Source organism: Grampus griseus (genome assembly GCF_964374135.1).
Source record: "Grampus griseus genome assembly, chromosome: 4".
Taxonomy (NCBI): domain Eukaryota; kingdom Metazoa; phylum Chordata; class Mammalia; order Artiodactyla; family Delphinidae; genus Grampus; species Grampus griseus.
The window spans coordinates 73,581,720-73,592,640 of NC_138997.1; positions in this window are offsets into that span (position 1 = coordinate 73,581,720).

Sequence of the window (10,921 nt, forward strand, 5' to 3'; positions counted from 1 at the left end):
AGTGGTGACAACCAAAAATGTCTCTAGAACATTGCCAAATGTTCCCGGGCAGGTAAAGTCACCCTTGCTCGGGAACCACTGATCTAGTTACAAAAGGATCTTGACCTGAGATTAAAGAGATCCATGAACTTGAAAGGAAAAAAAAAAAAAAAATCACATCTTTGTTTTTGCTAGCCTTTAACTAAAATTTAGCATTTCCTGTCATTCTAAATGTAGGCAAACAAAACAAAACAAAACCCCAGAACAACCAACCCCCCCCCCCGCACCTCCAAAACCCCAGTACATTATATTAGCAATGTCTGTGACTTTGTCTTAATGCAAAGAACTGTTATTTTCATATCATGTGGGAGTTGTTTCAGCTTTCTTTTTTTTTTTTTTTTTTTTTTTTTTTTTTTTTTTTTTTTTGTGGTACGCGGGCCTCTCACTGCTGTGGCCTTTCCCGTTGCGGAGCACAGGCTCCGGACGCGCAGGCTCAGCGGCCATGGCTCACGGGCCCAGCCTCTCCGCAGCATGTGGAATCTTCCCGGACCGGGGCACGAACCCGTGTCCCCTGCATCAGCAGGCGAACTCCCAACCCCTGCGCCACCAGGGAAGCCCTCAGCTTTCTTGAGAAAGAATTTGCATTCATCACTACTTCAAAGTCTCAGCTTTTAGGACTGCCACTAGATCTTGTCACTTAACTCAGTAAACAAGACATGTTACTAAGGCACACATGTTTTTAAAATATTTTGATAACTTTCATTCAGTATAATTGGTTACCTTATTAGTTGTGTATATTTTTATTTTATTCATTTAAAAACATTATGCTGAGAAGGGGTATAAAGGTTTCACTGGACTTCCAAAGTGATTCGTACCATTAAAAAAATTAAGAACCCCTGGTTTTTTTTTTAACATCTTTATTGGAGTATAATTGCTTTACAATGGTGTGTTAGTTTCTGCTTTATAACAAAGTAAATCAGTTATACATACGTTCCCATATCTCTTCCCTCTTGCGTCTCCCTCCCTCCCACCCTCCCTATCCCACCCCTCTAGGTGGTCACAAAGCACGAGCTGATCTCCCTGTGCTATGCAGCTGCTTCCCACTAGCTATCTGTTTTACATTTGGTAGTGTATATATGTCCATGCCACTCTCTCACTTTCTCCCAGCTTACCCTTCCCCCTCCCCATATCCTCAAGTCCATCCTCTAGTAGGTCTGTGTCTTTATTCCCGTCTTACCCCTAGGTACTTAATGACTTTTTTGTTTTGTTTTGTTTTCTTAGATTTCATATATATGTGAAGAACCCCTGTTTTGTTTGTTTGTTTTTTTGTTTTTGTTTTTCTGCGGTACGCGGGCCTCTCACTTTTGTGGCCTCTCCCTTTGCGGAGCACAGGCTCCGGACGCGCAGGCTCAGCGGCCATGGCTCACGGGCCCAGCTGCTCTGCGGCACGTGGGATCTTCCCGGACCGGGGCATGAACCCGTGTCCCCTGCATCGGCAGGCGGACTCTCAACCACTGCGCCACCAGGGAAGCCCTGTGAGGCTTTCTTGAATCACCCTATTTAAAATGATTACCCCACCATGGACTTTCCCTGTCTCCCTTTTCTGTATAATTTTTCTCTATAGCTCTTAACACTATATAACAATATAATACATTTATTCTTATTTATTCTGTGTATTTTCTGTCTCCCTACCCTTGAAACTCTAACATGTGTGAGTTCAGGCATTTTTGTCTGTTGTTCACTGCTGTATCCCCAGGTCCTCGAACAGGGCCTGACACAGAGTTAAGCTAAATAAAGACTCATGGAATAACCCAATGAAATAAAAGCAGTGGAATTATCCAGAGGCTTCGTCTTCCAGAGGTGGGGGACCAGTCTTATAAGCAGCTCTCCTCTTGGGATTCTGGGCCAATCCATTGCTTTTCCACACAATGGTGGATCACTTTTCCTTCTGGTTGTAGTGTATAACCTCAGGTGGTCATCCATTCTTCTTTTTGGTAGAAATCTTATTTTTTTCAGAACATTTGACTTACATGTACATTTTCTATATCTCCCTTTCCCTATTTACGTAGAGAAAAATACATTATGTTAGGGATAGATATCAGATTAATAAAAAAAAAGATACCTGAATAAATCTACAGAGAAATATAAATCCATATAGACACATCAGTATTTAATAGAGGAAGTGGATAATCCTTATGTCTGCAGCAAGGATGGAAATTTCCTCACACGACTGCCAGATATACAAGCAACCTGCAGATACTTTATTTTGTCTGTAATTTTCCTATTTTCCTCGGGTGCCCCTACTTGCTGGGAAAACTCAAGTTAGCTCAATCTTGTAACTTTAGTCCAGGGCAAAACCAAAAATATTCTCTGTGGGTGAAGTGGGTTGTCTCTCAGATTTTGCCTTTCCCTCTGTTTCTGCCAAGGTAGCATCTGGGCATAGAAGAGAGAGGGGTGGCTTTATCCGGGGGTGACATTCAAAATATTTACCAGCTGATTTGGTACAGGTACAGACCAATCAGAATGGATGCTGGTGCCAATAATCCGTCCAGCCCCCCCCACCCCCGATGCAGATGGCGACTGTCCGCCCTGGCAAGGTGACCTCGAGGTGGTGACGTGAATGGGAGGGCTGCTTGGATTGGAGCAGTGTCCCCTGGCACCTCTGGTCTCAGCAACATTCCTTATCAGCCTGGTTGCTCTGCTGGCATTTGCAGACCATGTTGGTGGCTGGTATAGGTTGGCCTCTCCTGAATTGGTCAGGAGAAGGTATTGGGTAAGTGAAGGTATTTCGAAGATAGTATACCTCTTCCATACGTCCTTGTAGGAGTTGGGGGTTTACCTTCCAAAAGTCAGGTATCACCCTTTATTCTTCCTTTTATGAAAGGTTGAAATACTCAATTTTCTAGGCTGTCTTGTGGCAAACATACCCACGTGAGAAAGTTCCACATAACGAGATGCAGCCACAAGCACCTGATGAGAGCTTCCCTTCCTGCAGGAAAAAACAAGTCTCACCAAAAGGAAGTTGCTTCTTCCTGCTTGGAACATGGCTTTGAGACCTGAAGGTATAATGTCTATCTGGGACTCTGAGGAAATAAGCATGAAGATGAAGGCCCATGGATGGAGTTGCCAGATAAAATATAGGCAGCCCAGTTATATTTGAATTTCAGATAATCAACAATCTTTTTTTTTTGGCCGCCGCGCGGCCCAACCAGGGATCATACCTGTGCCCTCAGCAGTGAAAGCACCGGGTCCTAACCACCGGACTGCCAGGGAAGTCCCAACAAACAGTTTTTTAGTGAAAGTGTTGTAGCCTTTTCTCCTGTTGTGGTCACCCCCAGAAATGGATGAACCCCTATCACAAATTTGATTCCAATGTTGTGACTGTTGACATCATACACATACCGAGAGAGTAGGAAAGATTTCCGACTCACATAATGAGGGTTTCTGGGGACATCAGGGGACAGGTTCCCCAGCAGACCCAAAAATGACTTGAGAGAGCAGGGAGGGGCAGCCACCTTGGGGTTTTGTGGTGAGGAGGGCTGGAGCTGAGGGGAAGGGGCTGAGCTTGCGTTGTTTGACCTTCTAGCTGGTACCGAAGGAGGGAGCAGCCGTTCTTATCAGCTCGCTCAGGCGTGGGCAGAAGAGAAGGAGACACTGATGGGGCTTGAAAACTGTCATTCATTAGTCAAACATCAAAAATGGAGTCAGACTCTTTGTTACAGTAAGTGTGTTCCAAAGATTGTATGGACATACTTAGACTGAATTGATGCGTTGTGTGTCTGAAATTCAAATTCAGCTGGGTGGTGTTTGTTGTTGTTGTTAAATCTGGGAGCCTTATTTATAGAGCAGAAAGATACAAAGGGCATGAGTCTCTCCTGTCGTTGTGGAGCCGTTGCGCCAACCCTGAACTGCCCACTTCCAGACTTCTTGTTTATGAGACAAATGAATCCCCATTTCTTTACAGCAGTATAGACGTTAGATGTTGAATTACCTGAAGCCAAACCTGTTCCTAAATGATACATCTCTACTGACTCTTCTGTTGCCAGTTATCTAGAGCTCTTCCGTTGAAAGCTACTATACGCTTCTACGCAGGTACAGATTATGTACCTCACTTCAAAGATTGTTGAAATCTGTCTAAGAAATTGAAAATAACCACAACCACAGAATGTGCATATATTATATTTCAGCACTTTTAAAAAAACAACTTTGCAATTGGGATGTAACTTGTATAGGTGGGGTCTTAGATTAAATCTGTTCTCAACCCTGGCTGCATGTGAAAAATCATCTTCTAACAAATAGTGTTGCTGTACCCCACCCTCAAATGATCTCTTTAACTGGTCCAGGGTGGGGCGCAGGCACAGGAATGTACAAAAGCCTTCTCAGGTGGAAGTAATGTGCAGTTAGAGCCAAACATCATTGCACGAGATAAAATACTTTATGTATGTATAGATGTGTTTCCTCTGGGTCAAGGCTTCTTGTGAAGTTTTTTAAAAGGTTGAACTAAGGGAGAAAGACGTCTCATTGATGCCTGATGACTAACAGCTATTCAACAGGAAAGCATTGGATGCTTTAGCCAGCCTGCCTTAAGACACCAGCACGGTCAGGGAATCAAAGCCAAGGAGAGCAGAGGGAATACAATGGCTTTTTACAAGGAGCCAGAAATCCAGAGGCAGGAAGTCTGCAGCTTCTCCCCACTTGATAGCAGTCCTACCAGGTCTCTGGAGAAGATATTAAAGGAGCCAATAGAGGATTCTACTCTGTATATCTCGTGGGGGCGCGAGGGGGGAGGTGGGTAGCGGCACACACTACGTGCAGAATTCCATGAAACCTCAGGAAAGAGCCAAAAGTTCAAATATTTTAGGAAGGGGGTTTGTTGCTTTGTGAAATCTGCTGATTGATTGGGGAAAATGAAAGTCAGGTGAATTGACTTCTGACTCTGAAAGTAAGCCTCGTTTTCTTGTCTGCTTGGGAACCAAACTGGGCGTGTTTCTGTTCAGCTGCATGTTTTAGATCTCAGCCTTTATGGCTCATTGACGATCCTGAAGTCGTGGACTTTCAGAGACACTGCACACACACATGTGTTTGGTAGAAGTGTTCAGTCTTCAGTCTGTTGGACTGTAAGTTATCCTGATGTTGTAAAGGTAAAGGTGTGCTTGTGTCGTGGGGACCTGCTTCATCCAGCCCCAGCTACTCCACACTGTGCAGCAAAACAAGTAATATAACACTTGATCTTGTTTGACCAGTTCCTCCACGCTTTTTATTTTTCCTCTGGCTGCGGGCTAATCTCCCATCAGCAGGCACGTCCCCGTAAGAAGTGGAACTGCTGCGTGTAACCTGAATTGCACTGAATTCCTTCAGTCTGCCTGATTCTAAACCAGATTGGTTCTCACAGTGAAACCACATTGTGATGCCACTGATGTTGATCCTCTTTTTTGCCCATGTGGACTCAATCCAGCAGCCTCCCTTTGCTGAGTGTCTGTCTGTCTCAGTACTTGCTGAAAGGCTGAATCACTGCCTTCCTTAAGTTTACACCCTGCGCTCCTATGATCCCTACTCTCAAAGCCTTGCCCTTTTTTCTGTGCATGCAAGATTACTCAGAAGGAATTAAGTGCAAATAAGGTAACAAGGGTAAATAAAACCGCATTCTATCCATAAGAATTTATTTTCTGTTTCTTGCAATGCTTGCCCATTATAACTCAGCCCTACTGTTCCATGGGTTAAGAAGAAGTGTGATCTCTTTTATTCAACTATACTTTATCTAAATCTCTTCTAGTAATATGATGCAATGTTCATAGTGAAAACAAAGGCAAAAGCTAATTGAGAGACAAGGAGACCTTCTGAGCCGGAGAGCTAGTTTGTCCATTCCTGGTCTGTGAAACAATCTTGTTTTATTGCACTTAGGCTATGGGATCTTCTTGAGTTTATTTTCTGGATGTTTGTTAGGCACAATTAACTTAAGGAGGAGCCATATACCTTTACCCAGATCCATTCCAGGCAAGATCTAGAGACTTTATCCATAGATGCTAAACAATCAGGGCCCTGTATTTGGTTTCTATGGTTGGTGAGTCCCTATAGAAGTCATTCACAATGCAGTTCACAAGCTTTTTTTTTTAATGCTTTTATTGTACCTAGTTTAAAAAATTTTTTTATTGAAATATAGTTGATTTACAATGTTGTGTTAGTTTCAGGTGTATAGTAAAGTGATTCAGTGATTTTATATATATATATATATATATATATATATATATATAAAATCTATTCTTTTTTTAGATTCTTTTCCATTATAGGTTATTATAAGATACTGAGTATAGTTCCCTGTGCTGTACAGTAGGTCCTTGTTAGTTATCTATTTTATATATAGTTAGTTATCTATTTTATATATAGTTGTATGTGTATGTTAATCTATTTTATATATAGTTGTGTGTGTATGTTAATCCCAAACTCCTAATTTCTCCCTCTCCGCTCCACCACCCTTTGGTAATTATAAGTTTCTATGTCTGAGTCTAGTTCTTTTTTGTAAATAAGTTCATTTGTATTATTATTTTTTTTTTTAGATTTCTTCTATAAGTGATATCATATAATGTCTGTCTTTCTCTGACAGTATGATAATCTCTGGGTCCATCCATGTTGCTGCAAATGGCGTTATTTCATTCTTTTTTATGGCTGAGTAATATTCCATTGTGTATAGATATACCACATCTTCTTTTTTATTTATTTATTTATTTTTGGCTGTGTTGGGTCTTCATTTCTGTGCGAGGGCTTTCTCTAGTTGTGGCAAGCGGGGGCCACTCTTCATCATGGTGTGCGGGCTTCTCACTGTCGTGGCCTCTCTTGTTGTGGAGCACAGGCTCCAGACACACAGGCTCAGTAGTTGTGGCTCACGGGCCTAGTTGCTCCGCGGCATGTGGGATCTTCCCAGACCAGGGCTCGAACCCGTGTCCCCTGCATTAGCAGGCAGATTCTCAACCACTGTGCCACCAGGGAAGCCCATATACCACATCTTCTTTATCCATTCATCTGCTGATGGACATTTAGGTTGCTTCTATGTCTTGGCTATTGTAAATAGTGCCACAGGCTTTGGGGCCAGATTGAGTTGCATGCTGGCAGTCAGGAGTTACTGGCTGGATCACAGAAGGCAGGGGGTGGGAAGGGATTCTGGGAACATGGTGCTCAGAACATGGCTCTTATCTCCACTACCAACCCCCTCCATGTGCTTCCCCCCAGTCAAGTAGTTGCTGGGGCCTACATGTGGCTGGGTGCGAGTGAGGGCCATGTGGTCTTATGAGGGTCCCAGTGCAGAAAACTGGTGTGAGGCCTTGTCTCCTGAGGGCTGGACAAGCTTGAGGCTGGTAGGGCTTGGCCTGAAGAGATTCTGCCCCCTCTGTCCCAAGCCACAGGGGAAGTTCTACATATAAAAATGAAAGTGGCTTCTAACTCAAAGGCTTTCTCCCATACTAATGGCATTAATGGAGATTCAGTTTTCCTTCAGGAAGAAAGGTTTTTTTGTGATTTGTGACCAAAGTAGGAAAAGGTATCTCAGGTAGTCGGCTCTCTCAAAAAACTTTTTTTGTTTGTTTTTTTCAAGCAAAGCTTTCATTGGGAAACATATGTTGTTCATTGTTATAGATAAAAGTTAAGACTCTTTGTAACCTAAGCTTACCTCTTGGAGGCTTCCTATACACCGCAGCTAGGGTACTGAAATGTTTGGTATACACTAACACAGCTTGCTGGGGGAAGCTGTCATTCATTCTAACTCTGCTGAGATGTGCTCCACCAAGGCCTCCTTAGATGTGCCTACATTCCGTGGAGTGGGTAGTCTGGGAGGTTTGAGGGACTTGGATTTGGGTCCTCATTCTGATCCTAAGTAACTGTGCGATTTAGGGAATTGCAAATTATTTCTGTTCATTTACAAAACAGACACAGGTAAGAAAGAGGCCTTCTGTACCCTAGACAATTCATTTCCATAGAAACAACTGAGGGAGTTATTCTCAAACATGAATTCAAGTCAGAACAGGGAAAACTGATAAAGTCATGGTGATGTGCTCAATACTGAAGTTCTAATGGGGCTAGAAGGAAATTTGCTGAGGGTTTGCAAATGTAAATTTTCATGTAATGCAATGCTACCAAATATTGTTATAATGCTTTTTTCTCCTCCTCCTCCTTTTTCTTTTAAATTTCTGAACTGAGGGGAGATTTCATTACACTGACTGTTCAATAAAATTATCAAAAGATAAGATAGTGTCTCCTACCTTTTGTTCAGGAGATGGTTTTGTGGAGAGCCTTTTTCTAAAACAGATTTTAATTTCAAGGAAAATGACAAAGCATTAAACAAGTGCAGATTTTTTTTTAAACCTCAGAATTTTCTTTTTAATTTCAAGGGGTATTTTTGCCTTTACGTAAGCTTAACTTCAAGAAACTCAAAACTGAACTCCAACAAGCATAATTAAACCACATTATTTGATTGCAAATGAAAAACATACAGAAACATTAGTTTAAAAGTTGTAAACTTTCTAAAATGAACAGTATTTATAAACATTTGAAAATAGAAGATTTCATGATCATAGTTTTTTGAAACATTTGAAAATATTTCATATATATTCATATAAAGTACTTTTCCACAAAGTTTTGTTGGAATGTGAAGATCGCATTTAGTTTGGTTTTATTAGGAAAAATAAAATATTTTTGTCAGAATCATTTTGCATTGTTGAGATAGTATACTAATGGAATTCATTTTCACTCCGATTATTAAAAATGAACTAAGGTAACACAAATTGAAAAAAGAAAAAGAATATATGAAAACTAGCAACTAATGGTCCTTACCTATATAGTACTGAGACTATGAGAATTAAAATGTTGATTCAAAGAGAACTAAATTGTATTAAATGCCTCAATATCAGGCATGATGCGGGTGCTTTCCACATATATGTATTTGATTTCGTACTCTTAAAACAAAAATGTTAATTTAATTGCATGTTGCCAAATCGAGGGTTTTATGAACATTCTGAAATCTGAACTAGAAATAAAATCATTAACCACTGACCTAAGAATAAAATTGTAAGTTGAAAAATAAAATGAAACTATTATGTTTATAGAATTAGGAAAAGCTTTCTATTTGGCTGTGTGAGGACAGCTTTGTGATCCTTAATGACATGTGTACAGATATTCACATAATAAATCTTAAGGTATCTATGTGAGATAAAGTATACATATTAAAATATATACATATGAGACTACCAGTTAAGACTAACACAGTTAGTCTCAATACAGGGATCCAGCATTTTATTCCTCCTTAGACAACATCTTCCTATTTGGGAAAAAGTACTCTGGGTTTCGGATTTGCAACATTTTAGTTTTTCAATGCATATGCCCACCAGAGATTTTTAGAGTTTTTCAAATGCTTCATTGTTTCTCAACAGATTTCAGCTCATTAGCTCTTTCTCAGACTTTCTCCTGGGTGTATGTGTCAACACCAGTTCATTTTCCAACCCAGTGTACACATGGGTTCTTGTGTTACAAGAACCTTTAACCTGGGCACAATATACCAAGGGCAAAGCTTTGTCAACAGGTGACGTTGAAGAAATATCTGACACTAAGATACAGTCGAGTGGAGGACTACCCCAACCTCAGGTTGGGTGCTATTAATTTCCTCACCAAGAAGGTGTCCTGGAGAAATCAACAGAGTTTTCAACAGAAAAAGAGAAACTTAAAAGAATTTCTACAACTTTCAGACACTGCTTTTTGAGAGAATACTTTTTGTACAAACTTGTGTTCATAGCTTATATATCTGATATACAATTAAGGTGAAACAGCAATCAACACAGTAAACATATATTTGACCTAAGGTATCAACCCGTGAATCTTCCACAGATTATCAATTTTCAAAAGTTTAGAATGCACTGAATTGCACTCAACACTAAACTATGCTGAAGAAACTATGCCAGCACTTTAGGGCTTTGCAGTCATCTCAGGTCATCACCGTGAAAATCAGTCACAGTTCAACCGAACTGGGGAAATGCTAAAGTCACTTTAATAGAATTCTGAAGAAAAGAATCTACTATTATTACCCAGAGTAGACTTGAGGTAGATTACAAACAAACAAAACTAATAACATTTGACATTAGAAGAGAATAATCCAGTCAACCTGAAGAGTTTTTGTTTGTTTTTAATGTCATAATTTTTTGGTTAGGATTTTTTTTAAGAGAAATAAGTTAGTCTAGAAATAAGATAGCTAATTTCTTTTCCATTAAATCAATGAGAAAAGATTAATGGATTAATCTATCCATAAACGGTAGAGACCACCAAAAATGTTACTCCTGCCATGCACCTGGAGTGAGATAGGAAAATTTTATGTAGGCTTTAATAGGAAAAGGTATTTTCCTGTAGTATTCCCTGAGTTTTCTAAGAAGTTAACTTGCCTTCCTATTCTCCTCAAACTCCTCAATAAGTTACAATTTATAAGCCCTTCATGGGCATGTGTGTGTTACACACTCTAGCCCACCAAGCAGCAGATTTCCAACATGTCTATTTTTTTCTTTAACACTCTACCCGTTAGCTACCTAGTTTAGAAAGAAGGAAGTTGTAGAAGGTGGGAGGCATCAGTGATCTCGCTTCTCAGTTTTAATAATTTGAAACTATGACTCATTAGAGAATGGTGACTGATATTCTGCTTATCAGCACACAGTTGTGTTTACCTGTGAATTACTGAGAGACTAAGAATAGCGGCCAAAGAAATGAAGAGCCACCAGGCAGAACCAAACATATTGTGACCAGAAGAAAGAGATTATTATTCTGAGAGTTATCTAACTCTTTGACTTCGTTCATGCTTAGGGGATATTTCAAGTTTGCAGAAATGAAAAACAGCAGCAGCCTTCTGGAGGAGGATCAAAACTTTGATTTTCAAATTTTTTTTTTTTTTTTTTTTTTTGCGGTACGCGGGACTCTC